At 40.0% G+C, this 12,538-nt stretch overlaps 1 non-coding gene across 1 annotated transcript; it reads left to right on the forward strand.

Moving 5' to 3' along the window:
* Positions 1-6,781: 6,781 nt before the first annotated feature.
* On the forward strand, positions 6,782-6,854 carry trnak-uuu (transfer RNA lysine (anticodon UUU)). The gene has a single exon. It is a non-coding gene; the product is annotated as a tRNA-Lys (tRNA).
* Positions 6,855-12,538: the final 5,684 nt, after the last annotated feature.

Raw genomic sequence — 12,538 nt, forward strand, 5'->3', positions numbered from 1 at the left:
GAAGACCCTCTGTAAGGTGATTACACGTTTCATTTTCAAGTCGCCTACTTTACAGGCAATTGCAGCCCGGACACTGAGAGAAAGCATGAGAAATGGCTTCAATTTCAATATGAAAGCGCAGTACAGGCTCGATGGCTTCACATCTCCCATCAATCAAATAAAATTGGAGTAAAGCGATCTAAATATGACTCTGAAGTAATGGGAAAGATGATTATTTTGAGCGTGCCTCCCAGGGTCTGCTACAAGGCTGAAGTTACAGTAGCTTCTTATTCACCAGCTTCTTATGCGTGTTTTTCGTTCCACCTTAAATGCTGCTGCTGTGATGTTATGTCGCCTTTCGCCTGTAGATGGCTCTCTTCGATCAGTACTAATCCGGCTGGAATACTGGAGACATCTTCACTGAAAGGGAATATCCAAATAGCGACTGTCCAAATTATATTTTTGTATGTAATATATTTCAGAAAATCGCAAACCAATTTTACAAACTCACCACAACACGGACTTACACTGGGAAAAGGTGAATGCACTTTCTGCTTATTGCAACGGCCTTCCCCCCCGATTATGAAAATGTCTCACAGTTCTGACACCGACGTGTGAAAGACAATGTAACAGACTATCAAAATCCTGAAGTACAAGAAACTTTAATGTACCAGTTTTTTAAATATGACCCTCTGATCCTGGCATGTCAGAATACATTTCGAAAAAGTATGGCACGAACTGCACGAATTGCAATGGCACAAAATGTTGAGAATATCACTGACCTTACCGATATTTGCAGGGGATACGAGTGTTTTGCACATGTTGAACTACAACAAGTCAAAATTGAGCTCCTTAGTCAATATCACCGGGAATGTCCAACATGACGAACATCAGTAGCTTCAAGGAAACTTAGACTCGCACATGGAGTTTTATCTTCGAATGGAGGGTGGGAGAATTCATTTATACTCTCGTTGCTCATTAGCTAAACTATTTTAAAAATATGATACAGATTTGTTCGAGAAACTTGTAATCGCCTTAAAGAGAGTCTTCTTGAAGATGTGCACCAGCTAGCTCTCCACTGTCAATTGACAGGACTTGAGAAGAAACTGTTTTCATACAACCAACATAAAAATTACACATCTTAAGGAACATGAAGAGAAATCCATGTACTAAATAACATAAAACTGTCGCTGCAAATTATCACCAAGCTATTTTATGTGTCTGACCACCTCTTTGCTACTTTGCAGCGAGCACAAATATTTCTGTTTCTTCATCGCTATTCTACTGTCTCCTTCCCCTATGTGGAGATGGATCCACAGCCGAAACTTTAGGTCAGTTCCTGTTACTCTGTCTGATTGAAAGAGCTGTATTAAAGGCACTCCCATCTCTGCAGGAAAGTTATTGCTGTTCTCAACACAATATACTGCAGCCAAATATACAGTAACGATACTGTCACTGCCTGTGGGCCACGTGTTCCTGCTGTCAGTCTATTATGTCATGTTCATCCACACCCAGAAACATTACTGCTGTAGCACAAGAGCTATATAGGCACAGTCCATAGAGCAAGAATATCTTAATCTCAGAACTGTGGGTTCAGCCCCTACATTGGGTTCCTCTGTGTCAATTTGATCCCCCCAATCCTCCTAGCATGACCTGATGGCGTAACAGTGATACCCAGTACCCAGCGTAATTCAGCATTCTTTCCACTTGAATCAGATTTTGATCTGAAATCATCGGCCGAACAAGAGTTTGTCTAAATCGAGGGAGATCTGCTCACAAGCAAGTATTAAACACTTCAGCATTTTCTGTTCGAATACCACACTTTGTCAAAACACTGCCGCTTCTTAAGCTAATAAGTAACGGTTTTTGAGCACGCATTGTATTGTTAATGCTTATATTAAAACAGCATAAATTCACATAGTGGAATTTGGACTGAACAAAGTAGTCCAGCCCCTTTACAACATTACATACCCAATGATTAAAGCTTAAAACTACAGCAGCAGGAGTAACAATAATGGCAACAACATGTTTGGAGTTCGGCATTTCATTTATTCTGCGGAAACATCGTATTGGAATGAACTGCCCGAGATAAAAGAGTAATTGCGGCTTCTGATCGTTTTTACAGAGCATTGCGTTGTTCAGTTCATGCTGACTACACGCTTTAAATTTGTCATTTACTGCAAGCGTTGCTTTTCCAGGTTTTTCTGAAATTCCTCGCATTTGAGCCAGCACTAAAATATTTCATTCCCGTCGCTGAATGCATCGTGGAAACGGTATTTGCAACCGAATGCTGTCACACATGAAACCTTTTTGTTATTCGGTTCTGAAGTTTGAAAATGAAAATAAAACGGGGGTCACTTCATAGGCTTGAAAGAGGTCCAAGCAGCATAAAAACCCGCGAATTCTCACAAAGGCTGCACCTTTCTTCTGCTGCTGTTATAAATCAGCCTTAAACATTTGAATACATACCTTACTGCTGCTAATCACATTCACGTGTTTACGAAGCTTTTTTCTGTCCGTTATGTTTTTGCTAAGCAGTTTCTCCGTTTTCCTCGTACTGTGATTGTCAGCGACCACAACAAGACTGAAACAGTGTAAAGGCAGGTAAAAAGACAGGGTAAAACGCCTGATTGTCGGGAGTGGGATTTGAACCCGTGCCTCTATTTGGAGAGTGAAACACAAAGCCTAGAAGACACGAAGCTGTGAATTTGCTGTTTTAAACCGCTCGACTATCCTGAAAAAAATGGATGCTGATTGCACCAGTCGCATCCGATTTTCCGTAACTTTAGAACGATTGATATGACTGGACGAACACAATTTGTGGCGTTTAGCATGACATGGAAAACGGTACCGGAGCATTCGGGTCCGGACTACCAGACTCAGAAACAGTTTTCACCTCCGCACTATCAAACTATTAAACTCCCAGCCTCTCTCACTCTCTCCTCACCTCTCACCTATGATCTGAACATCACAGTGCCTTCTTTCTTACCAAAAACCCAAACACACATTGAAAATCTACCTCTACCATACATGTCAAAAGCTCACTCCCCATCATTTCTATCCCTTTATTTCATTCTTTTGATGCATGTTTTTGCACATAACCTGTCATCTTTTTGTTGTTTTGCTCACTGCCTGTTGTTGTTTTTTGCACATCGGCTGTTGTCTCTGTCTTTCTTTTGTTATACAATTGTATTGTTGTTGTGTTTTTTCTTTGTACTACTTATGTCCGAGAGCTAGCTAAATATCATTTCGTTATACCATATACCTGTGTATGAGTATAATGATAATAAACTTGAACTTGACAGTCTTGCAGGCAGTATATTATTTTATCGTTTACTTGTTTAAAGAAACATGGTCTTCTCGTTCCTAAGTCAGATTTTTAGTGCTTTCGAACGTTACTTCCAACCTGGACTGACAGCTCACCCGATCTGTTTGTGATCAGACCATGGAGTGGGGGGCTGTACCAAGCACACGTTCCTTTCCAATGCTGAGGCGATCATTCAGAAGATGGGTGTGAAGAGAGACAAGCTTTGTCGACCAGAAGGCAAGGCAGGATATGCATGAACACTAATCACTGGCGATAGTTATGGTCTCTTACTATTGAGACTCCTACATTGCAAGTTTCTTTGAAGACTTCGAAAGAGGCACGGGTGGGGTTTGATAACACAGTCTTTGGTTTATGAGACCGACGCCTTACCACTTGGCCACCGCACCTTCAAATAAACATGGGAATAATGTTGTTCAAATTATTTTTTTCTGACTCTGGTTTACATCGCCTGGAGGTAGCAACAACAAAAGGGATACTTAACAAGGAGATACGCTGTAGCAGTGTGACTCCAACAGATGCTCCTGAAGAGGCTGGAGGTTTAAGCCAGCTCCTTAGAGCGTTCTTAAGTCTATTTACTCTCAACAGCGGCTCTTCAGCTCTTGTCGTTTGACCTAGTGGTTTTATGAGGCGTGGAAACGACTGCAACTTCGTTTTCCGAGATGCTTTCTCTCACGTGGTGAAATCTCGATCTCTTTGGCATCTCTGGCTATAGTTCTTCTGTAGAGCACCTCTGCTTATAGTGCCCTTGAAGTAATTTTATTTTTGCAGGAAAGCGCATTCCCTAATGATCTCTCCTGTTTTAGAAATGCTACATAAGGCATGTTTGATTCAACGGACAAACAGTATACTAATTGTACAATGCAGATCTATGCAGCATTCGTACTGGATTTGACTGGGATTCTGAAATACTTCTTGAAAAGGTATTCAGATTTGTTTGCACCTATAAGAAAAACACAGACCTGAAATAGACCTGAAACTCCCTACCTTCCAATCTCTGATGTTGCTGTCCTTAAACTCGGACGTGATGTTCTGCAGACGTGCAGTGTCCCTTTACTCTCGTTGACCTCCGTTGTCGGACGCAGTTAAAGTGGAACTGGCCAGACTGCACAGGAAAGTACAGAATGATAAAATGTTTTTACGGCTCAAAATGTCCCTTTAGACCCTCGTCATGTCTCTGCTAGGAACGGGCAGGTAGATAGGTTTAACAGATGCTCATGATGTTTCACACGGGGTGTTGTAGTGTTTTAAAAGATGTGTTAGCGGACCACAGATTATCTTGAAAAGATTTGGGTTTGCACTGGCTGGGATTCAAACCTGACTCAATTATTTGGAAGGCGCCTGTACCACCAATGCACTTCCGAGAAGCACCTGCAAATTATCACAATCCTCTCTCTCACCTACAAAGTTATGGAGACACAGACGTCCAATGAAAGCTCAAGGCTCCACTCAAGGCTTTATTCACTCAAGGCTCCACTCTTTTGTTGTGATGTCATTTTAATTAATATTAGCTTTGACAAGGTGTCATTTTTGCCTCTTAAAGTTAAAGTCTGCTCCTTTCTTCCTGGTATAGAAAAAACGTGTTCCATCTTTGTTTAAAAACACCACTAAAAGTAAATTATTCAGCTCTACCGCCTGTGTGCATTGACAAGACATCTCAAAAGGACATATTAAATAAGAACACGATCCTTCCTGTTACCATTCCTGTGGTTGGGGCGTTGTTTCACCCTTTTACGTTAAATAATCAGTACTGCTGTTTTTCTATGCATAGTTTAATCAAGAGCACTTAAAAGATGCAAAAAGCTTTCAAATAAAATAGAATTGAAAGACAGTCGAGTAAGGAGGTAGAAAAAAAGCACTCCCCCGTCTGGGAATCAACCACCGTCGCCCATGTAACTGGATACAAAAATAACAGATTAATTTGTGCCCAATCTCTTTAAGCATCGATGCGATTATTTTTCCTTCCTTAATTCTTCATTCCTATGAATTTACTCTGTAGTAGAAGAAACGCGAAAGTGGGAAACTGCAGGCATTCTTCGTGAGTGGTGCGATCAGTGAGCATTTGCACATCTCTAAGTCTGTTCCATAACCTTTTTCATTGGGGATGTAGCTCAGTGGTAGAGCGCATGCTTTGCATGTATGAGGTCCTGGGTTCAGTCCTTGGCATCTCCAGGTGCTTTATGTTATAGTACTCACATCGCAATCTTCTGTTGAGTGAGAACTCTTTGCTCGAGTTCAGAGAGAGCCAGGTTTACAAAATTAAATGCAGACACACTCGACATGCTGCAGAGTTGCGCTGCTGTTTTAAATGTACCTCATTTAGTTCTGTTAAATCCTAAATTATTTGAACTAATAATTTAGTTCAAATTCAGGAAATCCAGAGATTGCTTCACACTTGTCGTGGCTGTTGAAGAAAACACCTGTTGAATCTCACCCGGGATTTCCTGAGAGATCATTCAGCGAGCGAATCCTCCTTCTGAACTCCGCACTAAACTGAAAGCTTCACGAACTCCTCACTCTGTGTCCTGTACTGCTCTCGTGTAGATGTGAAGCACAGCCATAAACACACTTTGAACTTTTTACGTTTAAGGAAAATGCAAAAGAGCATGACAATTATTGATTGTATAAAATATCCATAGCACAACTCGAGAAAGTACTGAAGGACTACACATCGACTTTTGATGATTACAAGAGATTCAAGAAACACAATCACCCGCACCTGGGTTTGAATCCTGAACTCTAGAGTTAAAAGAACATAAGCGACGGATATGACCTATAAACTCTCTTAATTGTCTTATAGTTTATGAAATAAAACAATGTCTTAATAAATTCTAACTGTTGATAGACGATTTATTGAATTTTAACAAAATCACAATTACAAACTTTTTCGGTTAAACTGTTATTCACATACTCTAACGTAAATAAACGTTAGTGTCTTCCGGTGTGTGAGTCAATTTCTCCAAAAAAATATTTGTTAGTCTGGCGGGAGGCTGTGCAACGTGTTAAGAAATAGAATTTCTAAAAGACAGGCTCCCTAAGCTTAACATCAAGGCTGTTTTCTCTACAGAAATGCTCTTTAAATTTCAGCACTGTTGCAACTCCCTTTATAAAGGGTGTGCACACGTATACAACCAAGGCATTGAAAGTTTTTTTTTAAATTATTGTTCCGAAAAATGTTCCATTTGTTTTCTTTTTAATGTTGTTGATTAAAAGATTTTATTAAATGTGAAAAAAATCTGAATGTGAAAAAAGGTCAAAATGCTATTGAAAAAAATCAGTTATGTGAGGAATGATGGATTGTTGGAGCCCCTTTACTACCCATGTCATGCTGTATTTCTCACTCATTCTACTGGGAATGGTAGCGTCGCTTCTAGATAGTCTGTCAGTGGTCATTCCAGACGGGTCAGGTATGACTGCTCTTCCGCACAAGAGACACGTGACTTGCGAGGATCCCGACAGTGTTGACTTTGTTTCAGAGCCCGGATAGCTCAGTCGGTAGAGCATCAGACTTTTAATCTGAGGGCCCAGGGTTCAAGTCCCTGTTCGGGCAGATGTGCTATTCATAAGTCTATTGTTAATGTCATTCTAAATAGTCTTTTATCTTTCACTCTTCTAGCTGTACTGTGGTTATTTTAAATGTCCATTACTTGTATTTACAGTAGTGTATTTAGTGTTTCATTTCACAAACCGAAAATGTTCAAGTAGATCTTGTCACTCTACTCCACGTAATTATCTAAATTAAATCACAGTAGAGTACAGGACACGCAGTGAGGAGCTCACACAGTGAGTACTCTTGAATACGACAAGAGGAAAGGCACACTGCAACTCTGCAGAACATCACGTCCGAGTTTACAGTGACAGCAGAGGTTGGAAGCGACGTAGTTTTTTAATACTCGCTCGCTGAAGATCTCTCAAGAAACCTCGGTTGAGATTTAACGGGTGTCTAATAATCACGTTCAAAAAGGTGACGATAAGTTTTTTTTTTTAACTAGGTAGCCTTAATGGCAACACGGTGTGAGTAGATCTTAAAGCAGCTGCAGGGTACCCGTAATGGCAACACATGTGCTTTGAGTTCGGCTTTTCTTATTTCTTCTGCAGAACCAGTGGAATCGGAATATACTGATCCGCATAAGAAGCGCTTTCGGGTTCTGATCATTTTTATTGAGCGCTGCTCTAAGTACCACAGGCAAGATGGCTGGTGGTCTAAGGCGTTGCGTTCAGGTCGCAGTTAACCCTGGAGACGTTTGTTAAAATCTCACTTCTAATAAAGAGGTCTTTCTCGTTAGAGTAGAAACAATAGAAGCCTTAAGCGGGGAAAAAATCACAACATCTCGCATTTCACGTGTTTAATGTTAACTGTCTCAGTGGTTGCCTCGGTGATTGATGGCTCTTCTCCCTCGCAGGGTGACGGCAAACTTCTTCAGAGAGGGAGTCTCCCACGCACGGCTTTTCTTTATCAAGAGCTGAGACAATAGAAACAGACTTCCAACTGACATGAATTACTTCTTGAGCGTTTATGACTGTCTTTAAAAGCTGAGAGCAGGTGAAAAAGTCTTTGGAAATGAGGCAATGACTGCTGACAGTAAACAGAGCTGACGCTCAGCTGCAGACAAGCGCTCCTCGTTAGCATAGTGCTGAGTACCCCCGCTTGTTGCGCGGGAGACTGGGGTACATTTCTGTGACAGGGCGCTGGTTTAATTTTTTAACAACCTGACTTCACTTAAAAAAGTATGTACTGTGTACTACGTTTCGGACTAGATAGTGCGTTAGAATATGGAGATCATCTCCAGCTTTGAGCTCAACTGCAACAAGAAGTCATGCTAAATGTAGTATAGTGAGTAGACATCGCCAGACAACAGAACGAGAGAGTAGAAGGCAGGAATATATGGTGTAAGGGCGTGATCTGTGTAGTTAATAAAATAGTTAAAATAATATAAAAACGTCTCTTTATTAAGATACACAACATTGAAGGCGACGAGAGATGAGTGCTTGACGGACTCAAAGCGAGTGCAGTGCAGATTTTAGTTCTCTTGCTGGTAGAAACGAACTTCGTTTAGCTTGCGCCATGGAAGATATGGCAGCCGCGCCGAGAAGCTTTGCTTATGCCCAGCTTTTTTCCACCGCTTCCACTGAACCTCGGAGCTCCGGATTTGTATACGGAATACAAGATATGGATGGAGTCGTACAGATTTTGTTAAATAGCCAGTGGATCTACAGAAGCTCAGGATGCCGTGAGACGTGCTACATTACTGCACTGTATCGGGGCTCCCGTGCAGCGGATTTTCGCCAACCTCCCTGGAGAAAAAGGTACATATGAACAGACTGTAGCTGCCTTAGACGCTTACTTTACACCGCGGAGAAAAGTGGTTTTGGAACTGCATACATTTAGGCAGAGAACTTAGTCTCAGGACGAATCTGTTGATGCTTTTGTGACTGCACTAAGAGAACTGGCTAAATCTTGTGACTTTGGAGTATTGGAAACTGACATGTTAAGAGATCAACTTATGGAAAAATGTGCACATACTGTAAGAGACTATAAATTGCTGCAGGAGGAAGGGCTGACATTAGAAAGAGCTCTTACAGTCGCTAGAATTCATGAAGCAGCTCAAGCAGAATCAAGAATGCTTTCTGACCACAGTGACAAAGTGACACTGAACTTTACAAAGTTTACAAACAAAAGCCGAGCAGCAGGACGCAGTCATGCTAGAGATATAGAAGAACAGGGGACGGCTGACATTACTTGTTACAGGTGCGGACTAACAATGCACAAAGCAGATGAATCCGGAGCGTGAACAGCAAGATGTCTACACTGTAAGAAAACAGGACATTATGCACACGTCTGCAGAACATCATGTCCGAGTTTAAGGACAGTAACATCAGGGATTGGAAGCTAGGGAGTTTCAGGTCTGTGTTTTTATTATAGGTTCAAGAAAGTCTGAATACCTTTGCAAGAAGTATTTCAGAATCCCACTCAAATCCAGTACGAATGCTGCATAAATCTGCATTGTTCAATTAGTATCCCAGTGGGCAAAAGACGTATAATATACGTCTATTAATTGCATACCTTAGACGTCTAAATGTGGTCTACAATGCGTCTAGAATGAAATTCTAATATACGTCTAAAGTTATACGTCAATTATACGTCTATGTTTAGACGTTCATTATAAATAAATGGTTGGAGTTCTATTATACGGATAAATTTAGAGGACTATTATACATATATGGTTAGAGTTCCGGATAACTTTAGAGGACTATTATACGTATATGGTTAGAGGTCTATTATACGTATAACTTTAGATGTCTATTATACGTATATGGTTAGAGGTCTATTATACGTATAACTTTAGAGGTCTATTATACGTATATGGTTAGAGGTCTATTATACGGATAACTTTAGAGGTCTATTATACGTATATGGGTAGAGGTCTATTATACATCAAAGATAGATTTTATAGGTGTAGAAACAAGTAAACCAAGCCAATGATTAGGTTTAGAAATTTATTCTGAAAATACACATTCACACCTGAAACATATGTATTTCAAATTATACTTGTATACAATCAATCAATCAACAATCAACATATGGGCAATAATCATAAAAAACACAACTAGTCTTAAACTTCAGCTACAAATTCTGGTAACATGGCAATATACAGTATAGTAATGACAAACACAAAACTAATAACATTAACACACTAACTCAAAACCACATTTTGATTCAAATATACATTTTAAAATGTACAACTTCTATATTTCCAAGAAAAAAAAATATTTCAATGGAAGTTAAGTCGATTTTTGTCCACTATTTGCAAACCCTGTCTAATTGTCATAACAGTTAGAACCAAAAATCTATTATTTTCAGAGTCCAGATCTCCTGGCCCCCTGCCTTGCATATGCATTCTTCAAGTAACACATTGCGTGCTCCTTTATTTCTTTTTCTGTTGATGTAGGGTGGGACTTCAGCACCGCAGCTAGGAGAAAATTATAAAATATTACTTCCCAAATAAATGATGATTAATATCTTCTTTAGTATAATCTAAAAAATGAACGGTTTTCTAAGCTCAAAGCTGAAATAAATGTATAAAATTTGGCTTGCATCATAGCAGTTGAGCAATAAAGTCTGTCCTATTTAAAGAGTACCCAAAGTTTGAAAGTACAACATAGAAAAAGAATAAGAGAAACGGCAAAACGATTTTGTGTCATCTTCCCCATTCACAGTATTTTATGTGCCATTTTTTTGCTTATTCACGTACTATTTTAATCAAAATAATATTAAGAAAGATCTGTATGTATTCAGATAGTATTATTATTGTTCATACTTACTCGTCAAAAGAGGATTGCTGAGATATTTGCGGATATACTTCTACGTTTGAAAAACGTGTCCAAAATGGTGACCAATGAATACTAGCAATGCATTGTGGTATATAACCGGAAAATATGCTGGTTTCGATATTTTCTCAACGTATGCATTTATTAATGTTGTCGATATTATGGTTGAAATTTAACATTGATAATACATCGCGGCTATGTGCCCCCTGCTATGAGCTGATGTGCAATTTTAACACATGCAGTTAGTAAGGATCGGTCACTGTTGTATGGTATTATATATAATGACATTATGGAATAGGATGGGGACAGGCCTGGCATCACGGGGGGAGGGGGGAATGTCGCCCCTTCAGTTTTGGGCAAAAAGATTTACCTAACTTAATTTGCGCCCTAAAAAAATAGTTGTACTTTGTCAATGGTCAGACAACACTAAATGACACGAACAGTCACTCAGTCTGTTTGATGGGCAGGAGGGCTATCCGTCCAGGAACTGCACATATCAGTGTCGTTATTGAGTGTCAACATTACGATCCTGTTTGCTCAGGTGGACCGATTCCTTGCAGTAGTTTATCATTATACTTAAAATCGTTATATAACTAGGACTAGTTATAGCAGTCTGTGCTTTCTGTTGGTTTTACAACATTTTTTTCTTAACGATTCAGAACGTCCATGTAGCTGCAAAAATAAACGCTTTTGGTACTTTTCGCTCCAGGCAATACAAACCGTGAGAGTGACGAAAAATGTGAAACTGAACTTCATCGCAAATACCAGATTGCTAGTCGTTATCTTCTATCATGAAGCACTAATCAATGGCATAGCTGCGAGATTTCATTTGGGTAGCTGCACCGTACAGTTCCGTTTCAACCAAAATATCACTCCCCCCTCAGAATTTCAGATGCCCCCATACAGATTTTTCCCCGGGCACCGCGCACTGATGGGGGACGGGGTGTCCAGGAAATGGTATCAACTTTTGTCAAGAAAATAAAAATAGAAACTCTATAGGCACTCAAACATTTTACTGTTTTTTTTCAGGCAGGTGGCAAGACCCCCTCTGCAAAACCCTTGTATGCCAAGCTGTGGGCATTGATTCGTCGAATATACGTATATTTACGGCGAAAATACGGCTATACATATATATACGTCGCCTCGACGTATAATCAACGTCGAATTGCAACCGTTAAATCGACGACATGAATAAACGCATATATAACGTCGAAAACACATCTAACACAGTGCCTGAGGCTTTTTACTGTATGTATCGTGTGTGCCGCAACTAGGAGTATACGGCATTCTGCCCAGTGTACAAAGTAAATTATTTTCGCAGTAATTAATTTATTATATTTACTATATTTATTATACACGTGTAAATAATCAGAGAACACATCAGGGCTGTGAAGATTAAAGATCTCTCCATTGTTTCTCATTTCACCTCTGACGGCCACGACCACTCTAAACTCTCCGTCTGTGTTCTCAAAGACGGTTTTCCGAACTCATACATCAGAAAGACCACCGAAACTAAAATTATTCTGCAGCTAGGATCACACATTCTCCCTTCCCTTAACAAAAGATTACTGTTCTTTTAACTTTTCTCCATTCATTGGAAGTTTCATTTCACACCTCTCTGCACACATTCTGACTTCACACCTCTTGATTGGCCTCTCTTTCTGTCCCCTGCTCCCGCCTCTCACTCCCCCTCCCTCTCAACCTTTGTTCTCCCGCTACTTTACCTTTGCCTACTGCCCTGTCTCTCTCACACCTGAAGAAGGCTCCACGGCCAAAACGTTGTGTTCTCTTTCTTCTTTTTTTCAGCATGGAATAAACCTATTACTTGTTCCTTTGTATCCAAATAAATAGCGACTGTCCAAATTATATTTTTGTATGGAATATATTTCAAAAAATCGCAAACCA

The sequence above is a fragment of the Lepisosteus oculatus genome, chromosome 14, assembly GCF_040954835.1.
Source record: "Lepisosteus oculatus isolate fLepOcu1 chromosome 14, fLepOcu1.hap2, whole genome shotgun sequence".
Lineage (NCBI taxonomy): Eukaryota > Metazoa > Chordata > Actinopteri > Semionotiformes > Lepisosteidae > Lepisosteus > Lepisosteus oculatus.